This window comes from Rhipicephalus microplus, chromosome X (genome assembly GCF_043290135.1).
Source record: "Rhipicephalus microplus isolate Deutch F79 chromosome X, USDA_Rmic, whole genome shotgun sequence".
Taxonomy (NCBI): domain Eukaryota; kingdom Metazoa; phylum Arthropoda; class Arachnida; order Ixodida; family Ixodidae; genus Rhipicephalus; species Rhipicephalus microplus.
In genome coordinates this window covers 68,879,302-68,891,317 of record NC_134710.1, presented here as the reverse complement: position 1 = coordinate 68,891,317, position 12,016 = coordinate 68,879,302, and positions in this window count along the sequence as shown.

Below are 12,016 nucleotides of genomic sequence, written 5' to 3'. Positions count from 1 at the left end.
TGCGCGTTTTCAGACCGATGTGTTTGCCTGAACGTATCGATTGCCTTGTTCGATGCAGTGCTGTGGGTGACTGTGGGTGCCCCTAAGCCGACCAAATCATGCCGACGTGTTGCGTACCTGGCTGTACAAGCGGGTACCGGAACGACACTAGCCCGTCGGTCCGGCATTTCTTCTCCGCTCCCAGCGACGAGCGACTTCGCGCAGCTTGGAACAGGGCGATACCCCGCGCAGACAAAGACCTCACAACGAAGTCTAGGGTATGCTCCATCCACTTTCACGATCAGGACATTCGCAAAACGTACGTGCACGTGATCAACGGAGAAACTGTTGAAATCCCGAGGGGTAAGTGGAGTCTCGTCGAGGGTGCCCTTCCTAAAGTCTTCCCGAACTTGCCCTCGTACTTGTCAAAGCCAGCGGAGAAGAGGCGGAAACGGCAGCGAGAAAGCAATGGAAACGCTGACCAAGGAACAGCATCACCGCAGTCACAAGCTTCTTGCAGCACAATTCCTGCCGATGTCGTGGTAGACGATATGCCCGAGCCATCCGCGCCGTCGTTTGCTGAAATGGAATGCGTTGAGCTACCACCATCGTGGCAAAGAATCACTGAGGAAAACGGCAGCGGTAAGTTTGCGGCATTTTTCACACTGACCTCCGCAAATAAGGCGCCGCAAATCGAAAAGTGCGTCGTTGTAAGCAGTGACGGAGTGGCAACTGCAAGTGCGAGAGGCCGCGAGGCGAAGGCTTTTCTGAGCGTCAGCATTAAGGCCATGCTAGATCTTAGTGACCTGATAAACAAAGTGCACAGCCTTCATGCATGCTCCGGATACGACGTGCAAAGCAGCACTGGTTTTTCACTCAGATGCCAGGCACTAGCTAAGCAGTCAACGTGTTCATTCTGCCGCAATGAAAAAAACAGGCTTTTGAAAAAGAATTCTCAGAAGCAAAAAAGGCAGGTGTGCAAACAGAAAAAGGTGAAAAACCTTCAAAAGAAAGCCATCAGGGCAGCTGCTGCAAGATTGTCTTTCATGAAGAATATGGCAGAACTAAAAGAGAAATTGACAAGCGAAAGATCCTCATCAATCAATGAGCATCTAATGTCACTTCCGCCTCTTCAACAACTAGCATTCAAGATGTCTCTGAAACAAATGGAAGCAAAGGGACCACAGGGTGTGCGATACACCAGAAGTTGGGTGCTGAACTGCCTTCTTCTCCACATTTCAAGCCCCAAAGCCTACAATTTGATACGCAAGATGAATTTGCTTCCCTTACCAACTACAAGTCGACTTAACCAGGTGCTTTCAGGTGTACCCTGTGAGTATGGTTACAATCAAGTGGTCCTGAAAGCGCTCGAGGCATTCTTTTCAAGCAAGCGTGATGTTGAGAAGTGTGGTACGCTCGTGCTGGATGAAATCAAGCTGAGAGAGGGAGTGGACTTCAACAAATCCACGTACAAGTTTGATGGCTTTGTGGAGTTTGAAAACACCGGAGAGAAAAGCAAGGCCACCTTGGCTGACCATGCCCTTGTACTGATGTTCATCCCTTTGTTTCACAATTGGGTTCAGCCTATTGCCAGTTTCGCCACTAGGGGGGCAGCTCCTGGGGCTGTGTTGGCCAAGATTGTTGTGGAGTCGGTGCTGCAACTTGAGCGCCATGGTGCAACAGTTCTGGGTGTTGTTAGTGATGGTGCAGGCAACAACCGATCAATGTGGACACATCTTGGCATATCTGGAAAGTTGCACCACCCTGTCAACAAGATTCCTCACCCGACGCTTGAAGACGGACGGTTTCTTCATTTCCTATGTGATGTACCCCACATCATAAAGTGTGTGAGAAACCATCTCCTGACACACACATATGCAAAGGTAATTCAAACGGGATTGCTCAAATAACCTACATGAAATTTACTTATGCCTTTCTTGCTGTTTTTTACCAGGCTGGCACCAACTGCATAAACTTTCAACACTACGTGCACCTGTACGAAGCTGAAAAGGACAGCCACCTCAAGATTGTTCCAAAGTTCACATCTTCGCACGTCAAGCCAAGCAAGCTGGAAAAGATGAATGTCAGACTTGCGACACAGGTACCTAACCGGTGTCGTACATTTAGTTTTTATTCAAGTTTTCTAAATGCAAATACTTGATTTTTTAAACCTTTGTTTCAGTTATTCAGCAGGAGCGTCGCCATTGGGATGAAGTTTTACAGAGAGCAGCGTGAGCCAGGCTTAAAGGACAGTGAGGGAACTGAAATGTTCACGATGCAAGTTAACGACCTATTTGATGTCCTTAACGCCAAGCACCCTGCTACCGGCATCCGTAAGAACTCGCCCAAGATCAAGGTAATGGGCTTCCTTATGCCTATTGTGTAATACTATGAGTCGAATATATTAAAGGGGGCATTTGTCTGCCATGCTACAGGTGATAGAAGACTTCCTGGTCATGCTGAATGAGACCGAAAGGAACAGCATTGAAAAAAACACAAAGCTGTTTGCATCTCAGTTGACGACGGAATCTCTGCGAGTCACGTTGATGTCAGTTCTGGACATAATCACCCTGCTTCTTGACAAGGATGTGAGATATGTGCTGACTGCAAAATTGAACCAGGACCCATTGGAAGTAGGTATTTTTAGGATTCATTTTGATGTAATTTTGCATTCCTTGTTTTGCTCTTCACACTGACAGTTTTTTTTTCTCCCCAGCGCTTTTTTGGAGTCGTGAGGTCGTTTGGTGGTGACGAAGATCACCCTACGATAGTACATTTCGGCCAAATATTCAGGCTTTTGAGCCTGTACACTCCTTTAAAGATGGCGACAAAAGGAAATTGCACTGGCGATGCGGATCCTGTTCTCGTCACCATGGAGGAGAGCCTGAGCTCAAAGAGGCTGGAAGTCTTTCATCAGAAGAAGGAGCGAGAAGACAAGCTCGGACAGCTCATGCACAGCATTGTGTTGGAGAAGCTGCCAGAAGAGGATGCGAACCAGCACGACTATGGTCGACCAACTCCACACGATGCTGCTCTGTACTACTTGGCAGGATACGTAGTGAAGAAAGCAGAAAAGTTTTCAAGCTGCGGGGACTGTAAGGCTACTCTTCTTGCTACTAATGACGTACCATCTGCAGCCATTCTGACAGAGATGCGGTCTTTTGTTCCGGGTGCCCTCCAGCTGCCATCAAAAGATTTGACGTCACTTCTTACCGATGTTGAGAGCGCCATAACGGAAAGAACAAGGGACAACGTAGTGTTTGGAGACCTGTTTTGGTGCATTGTCAAAGATTTGACACAAGGACACAGCCTTGCACAAGTCGGATGTGGTGTTCATTCTGAAGAGCTCTCTGCACGCATCATGAAGTTTTACCTGGTCACCCGCATGCATTTTTATGCAAGGTTCCTACGGCAACACAAAGACACAAGTGTGCAAGTTAAAGTTGCCAGGAAGCGTGCTAAGCTTTTGTGAATACCTGTTTGAAAAAATGTGTTTTCTCTGGACTGCAGCAATGCAAACAATTGCTGGGATGTTGCTTTCCTGGACCAGTTTGTTATTCAGTGTTGTGGACCGGTTTGCTAAAACATCTTGTACAGTACTGTTGATCAGTGTGGTCTGAAATGGAAGACCAGTGCATTTATGAATAAACCACTGAACGAAAGCTGTTTACCTTGTTAACTTTTAATTCGTGCTAAATTGCTAGTTGCAGTGGTCATTCTGTGCCTGCCAAGATGCATGAATAAGCGTTTACTTTGCATGTGATTTGGCCCTGCGAAGAAAAACCCCTATAGACTATTAGCCATTTTATTCCAAATCACGAATGAGAAGCAGTGGGAGGCCGCGCTGCTCAGCACAGACCCGCTAACGCAGGCCTTGTGTCACTAGCCCAGATGGCCGAAGACGCCGCTGGGAACTAAACGAATCCTACCATCGCCGGTAGATAAAACGGTCCCCCCCCCCCCCCCCCCCGCGTCATGATTACGGGCAGGGATGCCACCTCTTATTTCCGCATGAATCGGACGCAATACTAATGCAGCATGTGCGTTCTCTCTCAACGGCGCATTTTCGGATAGTAAAAAAAGCAGGGCATGCGCAAAAGCAGCGAAACGACAGATGGTTTTCGGCAGCTTCGAACTCGTTACTCGAAAGCATGTCGCGCTGCATGCTTTGATACAAGTATAAAAGGAGCTTCAGTGGCTAGGATGTGTTGCAGTGATGTTTTTGTAGTTTTCCATCTGGTTACGCGTGAAGAAACGCGCTAATTCGGCGCCCGTATAGCGCCTAGCAGGCGCAGCAGCTGAGAAAGCTGGATCTCGATGGAACGCTCCCGCCATCTGTCGGACAAACTGAAAGTGGAGACACCGGCGAAGCACGGCGTCGGCGGAGAGTTCGGCAACTGAACCTAGTCTAGTAACGTTGGTTTGGGCCATAGAGTTTCTTAATTAATTTTGAGAAACTATGGTTTGGACCACGACCTGCTCTATCTTTTGTCGTGGTTTGGACGTGTTATCCGCTGCTCGACTACAGACAGTGTCTAGAAAATTACTACCTAGTGTGCTGAGCGCACGCATTTTGTACGAGGGAGCGTGGTCCGACAAGTGATGACTGCGCTCAGTTGCCGCAAGTGGCGCTGCGAGTCGAGTGGGTGCCTGATTGTGCGAAGTTTTCTCGTCCATTTGCTGCCAGAGCCTCGCTACGAGTAAGATAAGTGTTTGACAGCTGTTATCTGTCGTATTGTGAAGTTCGATTTTGCCAGATGCGAGCAGCAACATACTGAGATGTTAAAGTCTAAGGGGCAGTGCAAAGAAAGGACGCGTTTTGTGCCTCTGTGTCGAAGCTGTTATCGGTCGAACGAGGAAAGAATATCATTGTTCACCACACCGATGGACCCAGCACGGCTTGCAGAATGGGAAAGCAGGATAAAGAGGGCAGACAGAAGGCTGACGCCGAAGGCTGTCGTTTGCGAATGACATTTTGAGAGTGACTGCATCGAACGATCTTTTCAGACTACGGTGAACGGCTTCGTGAATGAAATCGCCCGAGAGAAGCCGCGCCGGAAGCCCGATGCTGACAATGTGTACGTGCGTGTGTGCGTGCGCGTCTGTGCGTGCGTGTATGTGTGCGTGTGCGTGCGTGTGTTTTAGGACGGAAGCCAATGGTGAGGTGTATGTTGCGACATTGCCTTCATTTGATATTGCTAAATACGAGTACTGTGAAAGAAGTCGCGTAGGTATTGTACAATAAAGCGTTTTGTAAAGAACTCTCCGAAAATACGGAAAAATTGAAAGTTGGCCTCGCGCGACTCGGCCTACTGAAAGCTTCGCAGCGCTTGTGGAGCGCGCGGATTGAACGCAGATTCACCCACTCACGCCGCAGCGCGCCAAGCGGGCGCCATCGGCAGTCATCAGCGACGGAGCCATCTCCTCGCCCGCGCTCAGCACACTAGGTAGTATTTTCACAGAACACCTACCAGTTTGTATTTTTCTAGACACTGTAGCCATAGCCTCCTCTGTAGCTCCAACGACGACCGCCTCTTGAAGGGTTGTGCTTGAGTCGATTGCCCTCGTGTATGAAGTGTGCTTGCGTTCTGTATTCGTGTTTTGTGTTCTGCTAGTGCTGCTGATTACGAAGGTGCGCTACACTCAAGCGATGACGTGTGGCTTCGTATCGTGGAGCACTCGCCAGTTATGTACACCACAGCGCTGCTGTCGGCACTCTGTTACCACCGCGCTCGCCACGTATTTCGTACCATGTGCATGATAAGTGAGCTTTTGTGTACGTGGCGAGCCCGTTTGTCTGTAGGATTTAATCAGGGTAAAGGCGAGGTTGTGCGAAATTAAGCGTGGACGAGTTTTTCCTTTTGTACGAAGTGTGAAGCAGGGAGTGCATGCACACGCAGCGGGAATTCGGCGGCAGATTTGAGTTGGGATGGCATCCGTTTTGTCGGCAGTGGTGTTGGAGGGGGGCCCTGCTCGAGAGTGACCACTATTTTTGTATAATGTTTCTGGGGCGTTTGTTAGCTGTAGGCGTTGATCTTGGCTAGGGCGCGTAAACCCGTCATATTTATTGCGCGCCATTGAAGTGAACGTGTCTACGGCAGTTTGATAAGCTGTACGTTTTATTTTAAACAGCTACAGTTTTGTTATTTGTCATGACTACTATCAGAGAAGTTTTTTCCTTGCGAGTGGCCGAATGTATGCCGGTGTGTACATCCGCGCCGGCACGTGTCTTTATAAACTACCGTGATACTTGAGTTGATGCGTGTTCGTGTGCCGCATGTTGCATCGTCTTAGGTAGGGTTCGCAAAGGTTGACTTACGCTTAGGTGTTCATGCACCTCGTTTAGTAAAATTCGAACTTGCGGTATACACTTGCAACATAGATTACCTGATGCGGCCACAACCCGTGCATTTTAAGCTATTCGTTAAACGTGAACTGCATCTTCGAACGAATATTTCATGGCTAAATGCGGCCGGATCGCTATACCTTACTGTCCAAGCACAAATTCAGTCATTAGTCCAAGCGTTCGAGACCACAGATTTTACTCTGCTTGTTTTCACTATGTTTGGATTTCGTTATGTTGTTTTGGTTTAATAAATATTGTATGCGCCTCGCCTACCTTGCTTCCACGTTTTTTTTTTCATTAGACAGCCTGTGATGCTTATGTGAGGCGTACAGCATTTTTAGCCAACAAGAATCATCAAAACTAAAGACCATAGTTTAGGAGCAAACAATAGTAATTTAGTGACATTATTATCTGACATTATAGATATAATCGTTCCAGTGTGAGCAGCCTGAAGAAAGCTACATTATTTGCATTCGAAATCAAATTCATATTTCAATGTTATATGTTACTTGCAATGGATACTTGATAAAATTGCATACGATCATGTGTGTGTTGTGGTATCATTGAATTTGCATGTCAACGCACTATGCATGGGCGCAATAAGCATGGTTTTGACACATCTGTGATGCGGAAATTGCATATTATTTCATAAGGTTGCAACTGTGTTTGCCAAGAACATCAAGAAAGTTTTGCTTGTAACATCTCTAGTTTGTGTACATCCTGCTAGTTTAAGACACATTGTTCCAAATCATTTTAAATAGACTAAATAACTGAGTTTTGCCAGGAAACTCGTGTCACTAAATTGTTTTTTCTGTGTTTCCATCGCAGCCTATACATGCTTCTTGAGCAAACTGAGTGTGAAAGAATTCCGGACAAGCCGGTCATCAGTGGTAGCTTGTAGAAACGTTGGCTGCAGATGTACAGCAGCTGTGCATGGCTTCTGTTTCCCATGAAAAGGGAACTTCGCTGAGCCACCTGGTTGCTTTATTCAAATCGCTCGCATATGTAACATGTTCAAAATTAAGCCCTTTGTTTTTCTTTGAAAAAGTGAGTGCTGCAAGTTATGTGTGTAAAAGCCACCTTTACAGATAGCTATGTGTTCAGGGGGACACAATGTCCAACAATACTTATTACCGTCAGCCGTGCCGATGAATAAGATGCAATGTTGAACTTATTAAAGACTGCAGGCCCCTGTGCATGTATTAAAAATTTTAGCCTGTCACATTTCTGCATAGATCCAAAAAATTTTTTGCGTGCCTGTGCTTAAATGTTCTGCAAGTAAGTTTTGTTGAGGCTTGCATCATCACGCATGCAGGAGAGTGAGCACTAGCACACAGCTACTACTCCTTGATGGGCCGCATATAATCTGACCATGGGTCGAAGCCATAGGCAAACATTATAAGAGTTACCCTTTTACTACCGACTGGTGATAACTAGCAGTGACTGTTCGTTCCACCAGGGAGTAATAGTTTGCTGATCATCACTGCCTTGCATGCGTAATCATGAAAAGCACAATTGAACTTCGGAGCTGGATATATCGGAGCATAGACATGCTAGAATAATTTTTTCAAGTGAGATTGTGTAGAAACATAACTGCAACAAACTTTTCTGTGCAAACATACCCACTTATTGTAGCTGTAGTGAAGAGGAATGCCCACTACTGCAGTGACATCGACACGTGGGCGCGAGGCACGAGCTAGGACTGCCTGATTGCTGCTGCGACGCTGCCCGTATACTCGGCCTGCTCTTGCTGCTTCGGTACCGACGCCGCTACCACTGTTTACCTTGCATTTACATTATATTTTGGTGGAGAGTGCTGCGGTCTTCCCCAGTCCTGGAACTGCGTAGCCGAAAGCTGCCGTCCGTCATGCCTGACGACGCTGTCTTCACACCCCCACCGGCTTCGCCACGCAGGAGCTGTCCCGGTGCACAGCTCTTGCGAGAACCCGACATCTTCAGCGGCACCGACGAGAAAGACGTTGAGGATTGGCTGGAATCGTATGAACGAGCCAGCGCTACTAACAAATGGGACGATCCCACAAAGCTTGGCACCATGATGTTTTATTTAACGGATGTTGCCAAGCTGTGGTACAGAAACCATGAGGCGGTTATCCCCACCTGGACTACCTTCAAAACCTGCATCGCAGATGTTTTTGGACGCCCTGGTGTGCGCAAACTTCGCGCAGAACAACGCCTACGAGGCCGGTCCCAACAAACTGGTGAGACATTCACCAGCTACATAGAGGACATCCTTGACCTCTGCCGGCGTGTCGACCGATCGATGGCCGAAACTGACAAGGTGCGACATATCATGAAAGGCATTTCCGACGACGCCTTTCAAATGCTGCTCTCCAAGAACACTGTCTCTGAGGTCATTGAGTTGTGTCAGAGTTTCGACGAGCTGCGACGACAGCGTCTTCTCACTCGACGCCCTGACGTCCCGGATGACACCCTCTCCAGCCTGACCACCACATCTGACCTTCAGTCGCTGCTATCGCAGATTAAGGAGTTTGTTCGTGCTGAGGTCGCTCGTCAGCTATCGCTGCTATCAACAGCCGGCCAACCAGCGTCACCTCTGCCAGCAAACATTCACCAGGTCATCCAGGAGCAAGTTTGCGCGGCTCTGCCATCTGCCCGTGACACTTTACCTTTGCCGAGCCCTGTTGCCTGTGCCGAGGTAAATGCACCTCTAAGCTATGCTGAAGTAGCGGCTCGACCACCTCTTCAAACTTTTACGTCGCTTCCCTCAGCCGTGCCGGTCCGACCCACTCCTCGGTTCGCTCAGTCAAGGTCCGTCCAGAGTAGTGGACAATGGCGTACACTCGACAATCGCCCAACATGCTTTGCCTGTGGGCTACCTGGCCACATAGCGCGATACTGCCGTCGGCGCGTTCCTCTCTACCGACAGAGCTACGACCAGACCTTCGAACCTGCCCTTTATGTGCCACCGCGCCGTTCGTTCACAGGCTCTCAGCCACCCGACCAGATGTCATCGTACGCCGACCACCGCCCTCCTGTTAACCGCCGCTCACCATCACCTCGACGCCGCTCGCCATCGCCGATGCGTCGTCGTCCTTCATCGCCGGAGCGGGAAAACTAATTGCCGCAGTTCCAGAGGCAGGAACTGCGTCGCCAGCGAAAAGACCAAGGCCTCTCACTTCAACAACGAATGTTCTGGACGTACATGTGGACGGCGTCGCTGCACTCGCTCTTGTCGACACTGGTGCCGCAGTTTCAGTGATAAGTGCTAGACTCTGCCGCTTGCTGAAAAAAGTTATGATGCCACTAGCTAGTATATCACTTCGTACAGCCAGCGCAGATCACGTCACACCGGCCGCTGCTTGTACTGCTCGCATCGCGATTGATGGCCTCATTTATGTCGTTGAATTGCTAGTGTTGGATTCCTGCTCCCATGACCTCATTTTGGGCTGGGATTTTCTCTCCGCTAATAAGGCCGTCATCGATTGCTCGCGCGCTGAGGTGGCATTTGAAGTGTTTGACGACGCTCCATTATATGATGCTCATGAAACCGGGGACAAACTATTTGTTGCTGAAGACGTCATCATACCGCCGCACTCTTTTGCCCTTACCATGGTGTCTTGCAACTCTCTCGCCGAGTCTAGTGCCCTTTTCACGCCATCTGCTCTTTTCGTTCGTCGCAAGTGTTCGCCGCTACCTTATGCCCTTCTAGAACTTCATGACGGCGTCAGCAGACTACTCATCTCGAACCTGTTGTCATGTCCTGTAACACTACTTCGGGGTGAGTGCGTCGGGCGTGTTTACAGTCTCGACCCTTCTGCAATTATCGACATGCCGGCTGGTCCTTCCGCCGAACATGAAGTCGCCGGAGTGACCTGTGCCTCTTCGCCGCAGACTACTAGGCCGGACGTACTGAGCAGCTCCATCGCCGACACGTTAACCGTTTCGCAACGTGCTCAGCTTCTACGACTACTGAACAAGTTCCGTTATTCCTTCGACTGCCAGCATACTCCCCTCGGCCGCACGTCAGCCGTGTGTCACCGCATCAACACGGGTACCAATGCACCATTGCGTCAAAGACCCTATCGCGTGTCCGCAGCCGAGCGCCAGGTTATCGATGACCAAGTAGCTGACATGCTCAAGCGTGACGTCATCCAGCCTTCGAACAGCCCCTGGGCATTTCCAGTCGTTCTCGTTAAGAAGAAGGACGGGTCAATTCGCTTCTGTGTTGACTACCGTCGTCTTAACAAAATAACTCAAAAGGACGTTTACCCGTTACCGAGAATCGACGATGCCCTTGACTGCCTCCAAGGTGCGGAGTTCTTCTCTTCTATTGACTTACGGAGTGGCTACTGGCAAGTCCCCCTGGCACCTGAAGATCAGCCTAAGACAGCCTTTGTCACACCTGATGGCTTTTACGAATTCTGTGTCATGCCTTTTGGTCTTTGCAACGCACCCGCAACATTCGAGCGGATGATGGACAATCTTTTGCGTGGCCTGAAGTGGAAAACATGCCTGTGCTACTTGGATGACGTGATTATATTTTCCCCGGATTTTCCAACGCATCTCCGCAGGCTAGATGAAGTGCTGCAGTGCCTAACTGACGTCGGCCTTCAGCTCAACCTTAAGAAATGCCGCTTCGGCGCAAGTCAGCTCACCATCCTCGGTCATGTTGTATCTAAAGAGGGTATTCTTCCTGACAGAGCCAAGCTTCGGGCAGTTGCAGAGTTCCCTAAACCTGCGTCTCTGAAGGATCTGCGCAGCTTTCTTGGCCTCTGCTCCTATTTCCACCGCTTTATTCGGAATTTTGCTATGATCACCGCCCCCTTGACTGAACTTCTACGCAGTGACTCGAAAAGTTACGCTTGGTCACCCGCCTGTGACGATGCTTTCGAAAAGTTGCGCCGTCTGTTAATCTCGCCACCAATCTTGCGTCATTTCGACCCGACTGCTCCGACGGAGGTACACACCGATGCCAGCGGTGTTGGACTCGGCGCCATGCTCGCGCAGCGTAAATCGGGATTCCAGGAGTACGTAGTCGCATACGCAAGCCGTACCCTCACCAAAGCGTAGAAGAACTATTCTGTGACAGAGAAGGAGTGTCTGGCAATTATATGGGCTCTAGGTAAATTTAGACCGTACCTATATGGTCGCCCTTTCGACGTAGTCACCGATCACCATGCGCTTTGTTGGTTATCCACGTTGAAGGACCCCTCCGGCCGTTTAGCTCGCTGGGCTTTGCGGTTGCAAGAGTTCGACATGCGTGTTGTCTACAGGTCTGGCCGACGTCACACTGATGCCGACGCTTTATCACGCTCGCCTATGTCCGCTGAAAGCTCTGCATGTTTATCTGCCGTGGACGAAATGGTTGCGTTCCCAGATAACTGTGACATGGCGTCTGAGCAACGCAAGGATGACTGGATCAGCTCTGTTCTGCGATTCCTTTCAGATCCGTCGACTTCTCCATCTTCTCGAACGTTGCGCCGTCAAGCGGCTCACTTTGAGGTCCGCGATGGCCTCCTTTATCGCAGGAATTACAAGTCTGAGGGCCGAAAGTGGCTACTTGTCATACCTCGCCATCTTCGTGCTGCAATATGTTCAGCTTTCCACGCTGACCCTCAGTGCGCACATGCGGGCATCTTCAAAACATACGCTCGGATTTCCTCCCGGTTTTATTGGCGAGGCATGTACACCTTTTTGTGCAAGTACATT